The sequence below is a fragment of the Prionailurus viverrinus genome, chromosome X (assembly GCF_022837055.1).
Source record: "Prionailurus viverrinus isolate Anna chromosome X, UM_Priviv_1.0, whole genome shotgun sequence".
Lineage (NCBI taxonomy): Eukaryota > Metazoa > Chordata > Mammalia > Carnivora > Felidae > Prionailurus > Prionailurus viverrinus.
In genome coordinates this window covers 91620406-91630620 of record NC_062579.1, presented here as the reverse complement: position 1 = coordinate 91630620, position 10215 = coordinate 91620406, and the positions used below count along the sequence as shown (strand labels likewise).

Here is a 10215-nt window from a genome sequence, read left to right as displayed (position 1 = left end):
GATTTTGTATCTCCCTCCCCTGCTCACGCTCTCTCTCTCAAAAATAAATTAAAAAAAGAATTTATCTATCCTCTGGACACATTAAGTTGTAAGCAGGAAATATTTAGCTACCTTAGTTTTACACCTAAAAACTTCCTTATGAAACTGATTACTCTCTTTGAAAGAATCGAAAACTCTGGCGTTATGTTGAAGAACTAATCTTCTTGTGGTGCCAATAATATTAGCTAATACTGATTTAGGACTTGCTGTGCTAGGCACGAATTATGTTCCATGTATTATCTCATTTAATCCTCCCAGCACCTCCAGGCGATCAGTAGTATGACGGCTTCCGCTTAAAGATGAAGCAACTGGAGCCTAGAAAGGTGGTGATTTGTGTAAAGACACACGGTAGTAAGTTCCAGAGCCAGGGTTCACACCCAGCCTACATACACCACGGCACTACATTCGTACAAAAATTCATACCGATCAATAAGGAGACGCCACTTCAGCAAAAGATGTACAAACAGGAATCTTTAATGCAGCATCTTTTATAAGAGCTTAACATTTGAAAAAGCTTATATGTCTATCTTAGGGACTGATTAAGTTAATGAAGGTACATCCATTTAATACAATAGTTATGCATCTGTTACGAATTACATTGCAAAGAAGTGTGCACAGTGTGAACCAATTTTAATAAATACGGCGCTTTTTTTTTTTTTTTTACCAGGATACACATACATTAGAAAGTCTGGAAAATTATACAGCAAAAATACAAGGATCATTTTGAAGTGGTAGGAACTCCAGGCAAATTAAAACATTAAGTTCTCCCAACTTCTCTTACAATAACCATACAATAAAAAATAGAATAAAATCTTTAAAAATCACACGACTGTCTTTTCACTGAGAGATACTGCGCTTCCCACTTGAGCTCCAGGCTGGAAATCAGCCCCAACGGCATTCAAGTGCTCTGTGACTTTGGACAAGTCACCCTCTCTGGGCCTCTTGTTCTACGTAAATAATAATGAGAAGCTGGTTTCGTTTCAAAAGTTTCTTCCAGCTCTAACATTCTTTGACTTAGTCAATTTCATTCCTAGCGAAGTTCTTAAAAACAAAACCAAAACGGCACGTGGAGATTTAAATGTTGATAAAACGTCTCTTCACACCTTATCTGTTTTCTTTGGCATATGAAGTCATTCCCATTATTCCCTCCCCATCAGTCTTTCGAAAGGGGAAAGTTAATGCATTTCACCAAAAATGGGTCAAATCACTCTAGAAAAATAAGGGTCTTTTCCCAGAAAAACGATTTGGAACCTATACATTGACAGACAGATGCACACAGAAAAACCACTACATGCCCAAATAGCAGCCCCCCGCCCCCAATCCAAGCCAAAGAACAACAAAAGCAACCGTCCGAGCACAACCCCAGCTGCCGGCCCTACTGCACACAACGTTGGCTTCTCCCCGTGCGCATGGCTGTTAACCGCGAGCCTGTCCCTCACGGACACGCCAGCACGCTAGTGTCACAGACAAGCGCGGGCACCGCCGCCTGGCAGAGGAGGGCGACGAGACTAGTCTGGGCGGTGGGATGAGGCAAGACTGGGCCGATGCGAAGCCTATGGCGGTGATGGGGGGTGAAACGGAGCTGCGGTTGGGTGTGGATGGAGGGGTGGGGGCTGTGGTTGGAGGGGCGTGGGGAGTCGAAGCCACATGCAGCCTGGAGGTCTGTGAGATGGGGGTGGAGCGTGCAGCTTGTGGGGTGCTGTCACCCCGACCTGCTCTCCCTGTGCGAACAGGGTCCTGGCACAGCCCGCGCCCCGACATCGCCTGTGCCCTCCTGCCCTCCTGCCCTCCACTCTGCTTAGGTAAGTGCTAGAATGCCCTTGGACAGCCGTTTCCCCATGGCCTTGTAAACCTGCTTCCTTCTGGGAAACTGAAAAATCTGCCCTTAGAGGAAAAGGCGCCCTATTTCCTATTTTCCTTCCCAGCCAGGGAAGGGACAGTCTTTCAGCGGTCTGTTTTATGAAAACAGAAGGTATTTTTCAACAAATGTAAAATACTGAATATGCATCTTGCACATTCTCACCCCATCCCCCCACCCCCCAACACGCCTGGGGCCATCTCCCTGAGAGTCACTGGTCTGGAATCTTCTCACCTGCCAGCTCCACGCCCCTCCACCCCCCCCACCCCCCACCCCCCACCCCTACTTTCCATCCCCTTAGCAAATACTTTCCTAGATGGTATATTCACCTAGGAACTGTAATTCTGAGGTCTCCTCCATTTCTGTCCCCTTGCTAGCTGTGTGGCAGCTGAAGTACTCTGAGCTAATAACATCAACCTCACAGAGCCCACTCATTTACTCCCGCATTCGACAGGTCAACTGAGCACCTCCTCCCGTCGGGCCCCGGGCTACGTGCTGGGAATACATCAGCGAACACGGCAGGTGCCTTCCTTACACTCATGAAATCTGCCACCCAACTGGGGATGCGGACAGTAAACTAATAAATCCACAGAGGGTGGTAAGTGTGTCCATGTAAGGAACACGGCACAAGGAGAGAGAATATAATAGATTCAGATTTAGGTTTGTGAGGTCAAGAAAGGCCACTCCGAGGGAGGGACATGAAAGCCTATCCTGAAGAATAAGTATGAAATACGCCAGGAGCGAGGCTTTGGGCAAAGATCCTGAGGTGGGGAGGGTTCATATTTTCTAGAAGAGGCCATGTGGCTGGATAGCGGGAGTGAGGAGAAGACTCCACACGAGTCTGGAGAATCAACCAGGCGGCTCTTAATGCTGTACATTCTATGGATTTGAACCAATGTACAGCGACACGCAGCCATCATCGAGGTGTCACACAGGGTCGCTGCACTGCCCGAAAAATCCAATGCTCCGGCTACTCCTCCTCCCCTGACCCGCGACCCTTGGCCACCACTGATCTTTTTCCCGTCTCCACGGTCTGGCCTTTTCCAGAATGTCCTATAGCTGGAAATCCTACAGCACGGAGCCTTTTCAGACTGGCCTTTTCACTCAGTGATAATGCATTTAAGGTTCGTCCATGTCTTCTCATGGTTTGGTAGCTCGTTTCTTTTTGATGCTAAATAATATTTCACCGTCTGGCCGTACCACAGCTTATTCACCCGTTCACCTGCTGAAGGACATCTTGGTTCCTTCCAGGTTTTGGCAATTCTGAACAAAGCATCACCGCGTTGGTCTGCTTTGAGGGAAGTTCACTTGTTGCCTTTTGGGACCCTCATGAGCAGGAACAACGGACTAGATCATACGTGAAGCACCATCAGGAAACCAGAGAACAAATTATTGGAGACTCCTGAGTGTGCTTCAGAGTCACTCACAGAAGCGATCGGAGATATTGTTAAGAAAAGCGACCTCCCTGCTTTTCTTCTAATACCAGAATATATGGCCTACCGGGGAAAGCATTTTCGTTCCGTTCTCAGTCCCCAGTCCCTAGAAATAAATGGCAGGTAAACGGTAAATGCTCCACAGGCATTTTTAAAATATATGAACGGATTTATGCTCTCCATGGCATTATTCTGTCTTTTTAAAAATAACATTCTTATTGAGGTACAATGCACATACCATGATGTTTCACCCTGTTACGATGTACGATGCAGGGGTTTCTAGTCGATTTGCAAATTTGTGCATCAATCCTCACTATTTCCAGAACCCTTTCTTCACCCCCAGGGGGAAATTCACAGCCCGCGGAGAGACGAAGTGGATAGCACAAAGTAAATGCACAAAGTGCAACCGGGCCAGAGGCAAACCGGGGAGCTCGCGTCAGGAAGCTGAGCATGTCAGCTCGGTCAACCGGCAAGATGCAAACAGCCTCTGGCTTTATCAAAAGCTTCGAGTACAGAGACCCTAGGAGATGATATCAACGGCTAGAATAAGTGAACACTGCGCCCCATCTGACTTCCACAATCAGACTGTGACAGTCTTTGATGGTGAAAAGCACGATCCTGTTTTCCAGTGTCTGCATTATCTCATAACTGTACATGTCCCGAGAAATCTCTGATACTCTGTTAAACATAGTGTTCACGCTGGCACTTGCTGTGGGGCTTAGTGGCCTAAGGAGGGAGAGCCTGTTCCAAAAAAGGAACTTCCTATATCATCTGAAAGGGACAGATGGGAATTTCTGACCCTGGAAAGCCCACTGGTCACTCTGAGCGCAAGATGAAGGTTAATTCCTGACAGTGGCCTGCAAGAACCAATGCAGTCTGAGCCCTTCCCCTTCGCCACTGTTATGGCTTCGACTCCACCTACCTTCTCCCTTTTTACCTTCTTCACTCCAGCCACACTCCTCCCCCTGCTGTTCCTCGACTGTCGCGCCCAGCTGAGCATCAGGGCCTTTGCACGTGCTGCTCCCTCTGCCTGGAAGGCCCTTCCCTGAGATATTCTCATGGCTCGCCTTTTGACCACCCTTCGGATCTTTGCTAAAATGCCATCTGCTTATTCAGGTGGTCTAAAATCTAATGACGCCACTCTTCCTTCCCTGCTTTATTTGTCCCTTTGCACTGCCCGAGACCCTAGTTCTTAGCTATTTATCTTACTGCTTTTCTTCTAATACCAGAATATACTGTCCAGGAGGGGAAAGACTTTTTTTAAGTTTATTTACTGATTTATTTTTAACTCATCTCTACACCCAGTGCAGGGCTCGAACTCACGACCCCGAGATGAAGAGTCACGCACTCTTCAGACTGCACCTGCCAGGCCATGAGGGGAAGGACTTTTGTTCAATTCCTGGTCCCTGGTCCCTAGACAGGTCAGATAAGCAGTACATACTCCATAAATATTTTTTGAATACATGAACGCATTTATGCTCTCTATGGCATTACATTTTCCTTTAACACAACATTTTTTACTTGATATAATTCATATACCACGATGTTCACCCTGTTAAAATGTACAATTCAGTGGTTTTTAGTATACTGTATCTGCAAATTGGTGCCTCAATCCTCACTATCTGATTCCAGAACATTTTCCTCACCCCGAAAAGAAACTTCATACCCATTAGCAATCACTCACCACTTCCCCTTTCCCCAGCCACTGGCAACCACTCATCTACTTTCTGTCTATGGATTTCAATATTCTGGACATTCCTAACAAATGGGATCATAAACTATAAGGCCTATTCTGTGTGGCTTCTTTCCCTTAGCATCATATTTCCAAGGTTCACCCATGTATCAGAACTTCAATTCTTGTTTATATTGACATATTTCACACATCATCTTAAAGTGCATAATTCAGTGGTTTTTAGTATATTCACAAGGCTGTGCCACTCATCAACGCTAATTTCAGAATGTTTCTTCATGCTCAGAAGAAATCCAACTTGTTAGCAATTACTCCCCATTCTTCCTACCCCCCAGGTCCATTATAATCCATAGTCTACAGGATTATGTGTACTCCCTTTCAGTATAGGAAGGAGCAGAGTGGTCTTCTTTTAAAGCCTCATTCCCCCCAAATATTCATTATTTAACCTAATGGATCACTGGAAGACCTTCCTCCAAAGACTCGTCTTTATTTGAACTGACTAGGAGTTCCTCTAATGCTAAAAAAAGAAAAAATCTCTTCTTGAGGGCACTGGCCAAAAACATTCACTGGAAAGTGTTTGGGGCTGGGGATGCCTAAGGAGAAAGGTAACCTTTGAGGGAAGTTTACCAGACTAACCACAAAGCTTAACAGAATCGGTTGGGCCACCACAGTCCACAGGAGCTTCGAAAAGTTCTGACATATTCCTGGGAATCTAGAAGGCCAAGTACACGTTTAGGGCATTGTGCATGCTCAAGAAAGTGTGAGGAAGCCCTAACTTCCCAACCCTGGCTGACCTTGAGGCTGGTGAAGGTTACTACAGACTTGTAAACTGCCTGACTGAATGATGAAAGCCACACACACACTGAGTCTCTCAGAAATGACCGGGAGATTGATGCATTCCAGGCACTGAAGGAAATCTCTGTCCACCATTTGCCGACCACTAACTAAGCTAAGCCTTCAGTGGCCATATACAAAAAATAGTCTTTGCAGAATTAATTCAGAGAAGTCCTAAATAAATGATAACTACAACAGGCAGCAACAACGGAGCCTGCCAGGAGGGGAATCTGATTTCCAGAGTTGCCACATTATGATATTCACAATGTCCAGTTTTCAGTAAAATTTTACGAGGCACGTGAAGAATCTAGAACGTATGGCCCATATATGGTGGTGGGGGGGGGCGGGGGGCAATCAAGAGAACTATCCCTAAGGAAGCACAGGCATGGGATTACTAAAGACTTTTACCAGATATGTCCGTAGAGCTAAGGAAATAATGTCTAAAACGCAAAGGAAAGACTCGACTCGAACACGTAAAGTGCTTGCAACTCATCACCCACCTTCACAACGAGGAAAACAGAACCAGTGACTCTTTCTGGATATGTCACAGAACTGAGCTCATGGGACAAACCACACCCCAAACCTGAAGGAGCTGGGGATTCTAGAAACCACAGGTTACCATGAATGCAACTCAGCAAACCCGAGGCAGTAACTTACATGGCAGCTTCCCTGACCTGCTGGGGGGGGGGGGGTGGTGCTGAGCATGGACTGGCCTGAGAGAACTCCTGGCAGGGGGGCCATCTAAGGTACCCCTTCCCTCCACCATCATGGTGTTTGCCTCTAGAATCCTCACCAGGTTTTCTTGGTAACGATCAGAGCAAAATTGCCTCCTGTTGGGCCAGGGAGAGGTGAGAGGTAACCATTTTGAAAGAAGCCAAGAGCATTCTCCACAAGAAAGGCCTACCCAGCAAGGGAGAAGCCTCCCTGGACTTGGGGTGAGGGAAATCCCCAAACTTCAGGCCCCCTATAGCCTTCCTTCTTCACATAAGGTGGGGGAAAAGAGCTGAGAAACACCGGAGAAGATCCCAGCCCAGGGGGACAGGTACACTGAACGACTGAGACCTAATCCCAGGATTACAGGATGCTTCTCAGTCCAGACCTGAGCAAACATCAACAGGGCTCCTGCCTAATAGCAGTGGATTACTGCTCAGAGAGCGCCAAGGCTCAGATTCTACTTAAGAAGGGTTGTCTAGGGAAACGAAAGATGCTGGGGGACAAAAAACAAAGACACTCGTGGTAACTGAATCCTCTGACACTACAGGTACAGAAAAGAGTAAATACAGCAGATCTCCTAGCCAGATAAAAATAACTCTCATATGAACGGCCAATTCACTCCCTAACACCTGATAATTCATGACTGGCTTTCAACAACAACAAAAGTTACATGGCATGACACAAGGGAAGAAGAAACGATCTGAAGGGACAAAGTGGGTGTCAGAACCAGGTTCAGTCAGATACGGCAGAGATTGTGAAATCATCAGATGGGAAATTAAAGAAGTAGGATTCATGTGCTACGGGCTTTAATGGAAAAAGTGGACAACATGCAAGAACAGATAGTGTACATATAATAATGGAGAGACAGAAACCCTAAGAAAGAATATAAAGGAAATACAGGAAACAGAAAACACCATAACAGAAATAGTCTACATCATCTGATGGACGCGTCAGGTGATCGGAAAGGGCTGGGGATAGAATCCGAGCACTTGAAGATAGGTCAATAGAAACTTCCCAAACTGAGTTGTAAAGAGAAAAAATAATAAAAATTGGGACAGACTATCTATTAACTGTGAGGCAATCACCAAAATACAGCACACGTATAAGGAGACTGTCAAAAGCAGAAGAAAGAGAAAAAGCAACTATTTGACATAATAATGGCTGGGATTTTTCTAAAATCCGTGACGGAAACCACAGCACAAATCGAGGAATCTCATAGAACGCCAAACAGAATAAATGCCAATACACACACGTACACAGACAGGCACGCGCGCACTCACACACCTAGGCAGATCATATTCAAATTGCATAAAGCCAAGGAAAAGTCTTTTAAAAAGTCAGAGGAGAAAAACATCTTACCTAGAGGGGAACAAAGGTAAGAATTCTATCGGACTTGCTTCAAAAATCATGCAAGCAAGGAGGGTAGCATGAAATATTTAAAGGGTTGGAAAAAAAAAACCCCCACCAACCAAGGAGTCTATATCCAGAAAAACCATCCTTCAGAAGTAAGGGAAAATAAAGACTTTGTTGGTGTAGTAGTCTGCTAGGGCCGCCAAAACAAAATACCACAAACTGGGGGCTTAAACAACAAAATTATTTTCTCTCAGTTCTGGAGCCTGAAAGTCAAAGATCAAGGTGCTTTGATCAAGGTGCAAAGATCAGTGCTGCCTTTTCGGAGGCCTCTCCACTTGGCTTGGAGATGGCTGTCTTCTCACATGGCCTTACCTCTGTGTAAGTGCCCATCCCTGGCGTCTCTTCCTTTTCTTACGAGGACGCCAGTCATACCGCAGCCGGGCTCCACCCTTATCACCACGGTGGACATTCATCACCTCTCTAAAGGCCCTGTCTCCAAATACAGTCATGCTGGGAGTCACGGCTTCAACATATCAACTTTGGAGGGGAACACAATTCAGTCCATAACGTTCAGGCTAACGGAACTGAGAGAACTGTCGTTGTGGGTAAGCGTTAAAAGCTGCTCTTCAGAGAGAAGGAACATGGCGTTGGTCAGAAATTTGGATCTACATAAACGAAAGGAAAGGGGTCACAGAAGGAACACGTGAAGATCAAAATCGCGTATTTTATTTTTCTTAGTCTTACTTAATCTAATGGACGACTGTTCAAAGGAATACCGGCCACAACATACTGCGCGGTGATAGCAGGTAGGTTAGTGCAATAAACGTAGCAGTGTTAGTAAGGGATGGGGTGAGAGGCTGCGAAGTCCGTTACGCCCACGCTGCAGTGTCATCTGAAGGCGGACCTGGACTGGTTGGAGACTTACGTGGCGCAGTCCAGGTCTAGGGAAACCACCAAGAAGTTAAAGAGAAATATAACTGATACGCTGAGCGAGAAGAGAAAATGGAACAATAAAAAATGCTCAATTAAAAGAGAGGGCAGAAACAGGAAGATTAGAAAGAACACAAAGAATAAGTGCAGCAGGTACAAAATTTTCACGAACATGGTGGATGTAAATCCAACTGTGTCAGTAATCACTTCAAAAGGGAGTGGTCTAGATACGCCAATTGCAAGAAGAGACCGTAAGGGGAGATGCAAAACAAGACCCGGCTATATGCTGTCCACAAGAAACCCAATTTAAATATAAAAACACATATGCATTAAAAGTAAAAGAGTAGGGAAAGGTGAACCGAGCCGGCACGAGTCAAAAGAAAGCTGGAGTAGCTACGTGAATTTCAGACAAAAAAAGGCACTGGAACAAGAAACTTAGCAGGGGTAAAGAGGGTATTACATAACAAGGGAGTCGATTCTCCAAGAAGACACAATAATCTCTGAAATATACGCACTTTACAACAAAGCGTCAAAATACAAGAGGCAAAAACTGATAAAAATGCAGAAATAGATAATCCACTATTAATGTGAGGGATTTCAACACTCCCTCTATTAGTAGCCGACAGATCCAGTAGGCAGACAAGCAGTAAAGAGATAGTTCAGCTCAACAGAACCATCAATGGATGGATCTGACACTATTTTTAATTTTTCCCAGCTTTAATTATAATGGACAAATAATATTGAATATACTTAAAGTGTGCAATACGATTTGATATACGTAGACACTGTGAAACGATGACCACAATTAAGTTAATTTGAACGCATCCGTCACCTCACACAGTTACCTTTCCCGTGTGTAGCAAGAAGGCTTCAGATCTATTCTCTGGGCACCTGCGCCTTGCAGATTCGTTCTTCCCTCCTTCCAGACCCTAGGCGTCTGCCACCACCACGTTCCGCCAGATCTTCCAAGATGTTCCGAGAAGCAGCCAAGCCTGATCCCTCTCTTCGTATTTAGTGGAGCTAGAGGTACTGGGGCAGCGCTGTAGGTCTGGCGCCTGATATTTATTCAACCCAGAAACCTGGAGCAAACTGGGTCGCAATAATCAATACAGGTTCTATTCTGTGAACGTAGATCACGGCAAGCTGAAGGAAGAAGGTGCAGACTTCGAAATGAAATGTTTCACCATAAAGCTGCTTACAACGAAGGTCTTCCAGAAGACATCTGCACAATTTGCCACTTATCCAGGAAATATGTCCCCTCTAAATGCACAGAATCGCTAAATATCTGAAACCTGAAAAAAAGAAAATTATACTCTCTTAGCGAATGTCAAGTATACAATACAGTATTATTAACTGCAGTCACC

At 45.3% G+C, this 10215-nt stretch overlaps 1 long non-coding RNA gene across 2 annotated transcripts in view; it reads right to left on the bottom strand.

Moving 5' to 3' along the window:
• Window positions 1–492: 492 nt before the first annotated feature.
• The window catches only part of LOC125157269 (uncharacterized), a 68208-nt gene continuing 58485 nt past the window's right edge, over window positions 493–10215 (bottom strand). For both annotated transcript variants that reach the window (XR_007148937.1, XR_007148938.1), the window contains exon 4: window positions 493–10143. This is a non-coding gene — a long non-coding RNA (uncharacterized LOC125157269). The remainder of the gene's footprint in view (window positions 10144–10215) is intronic.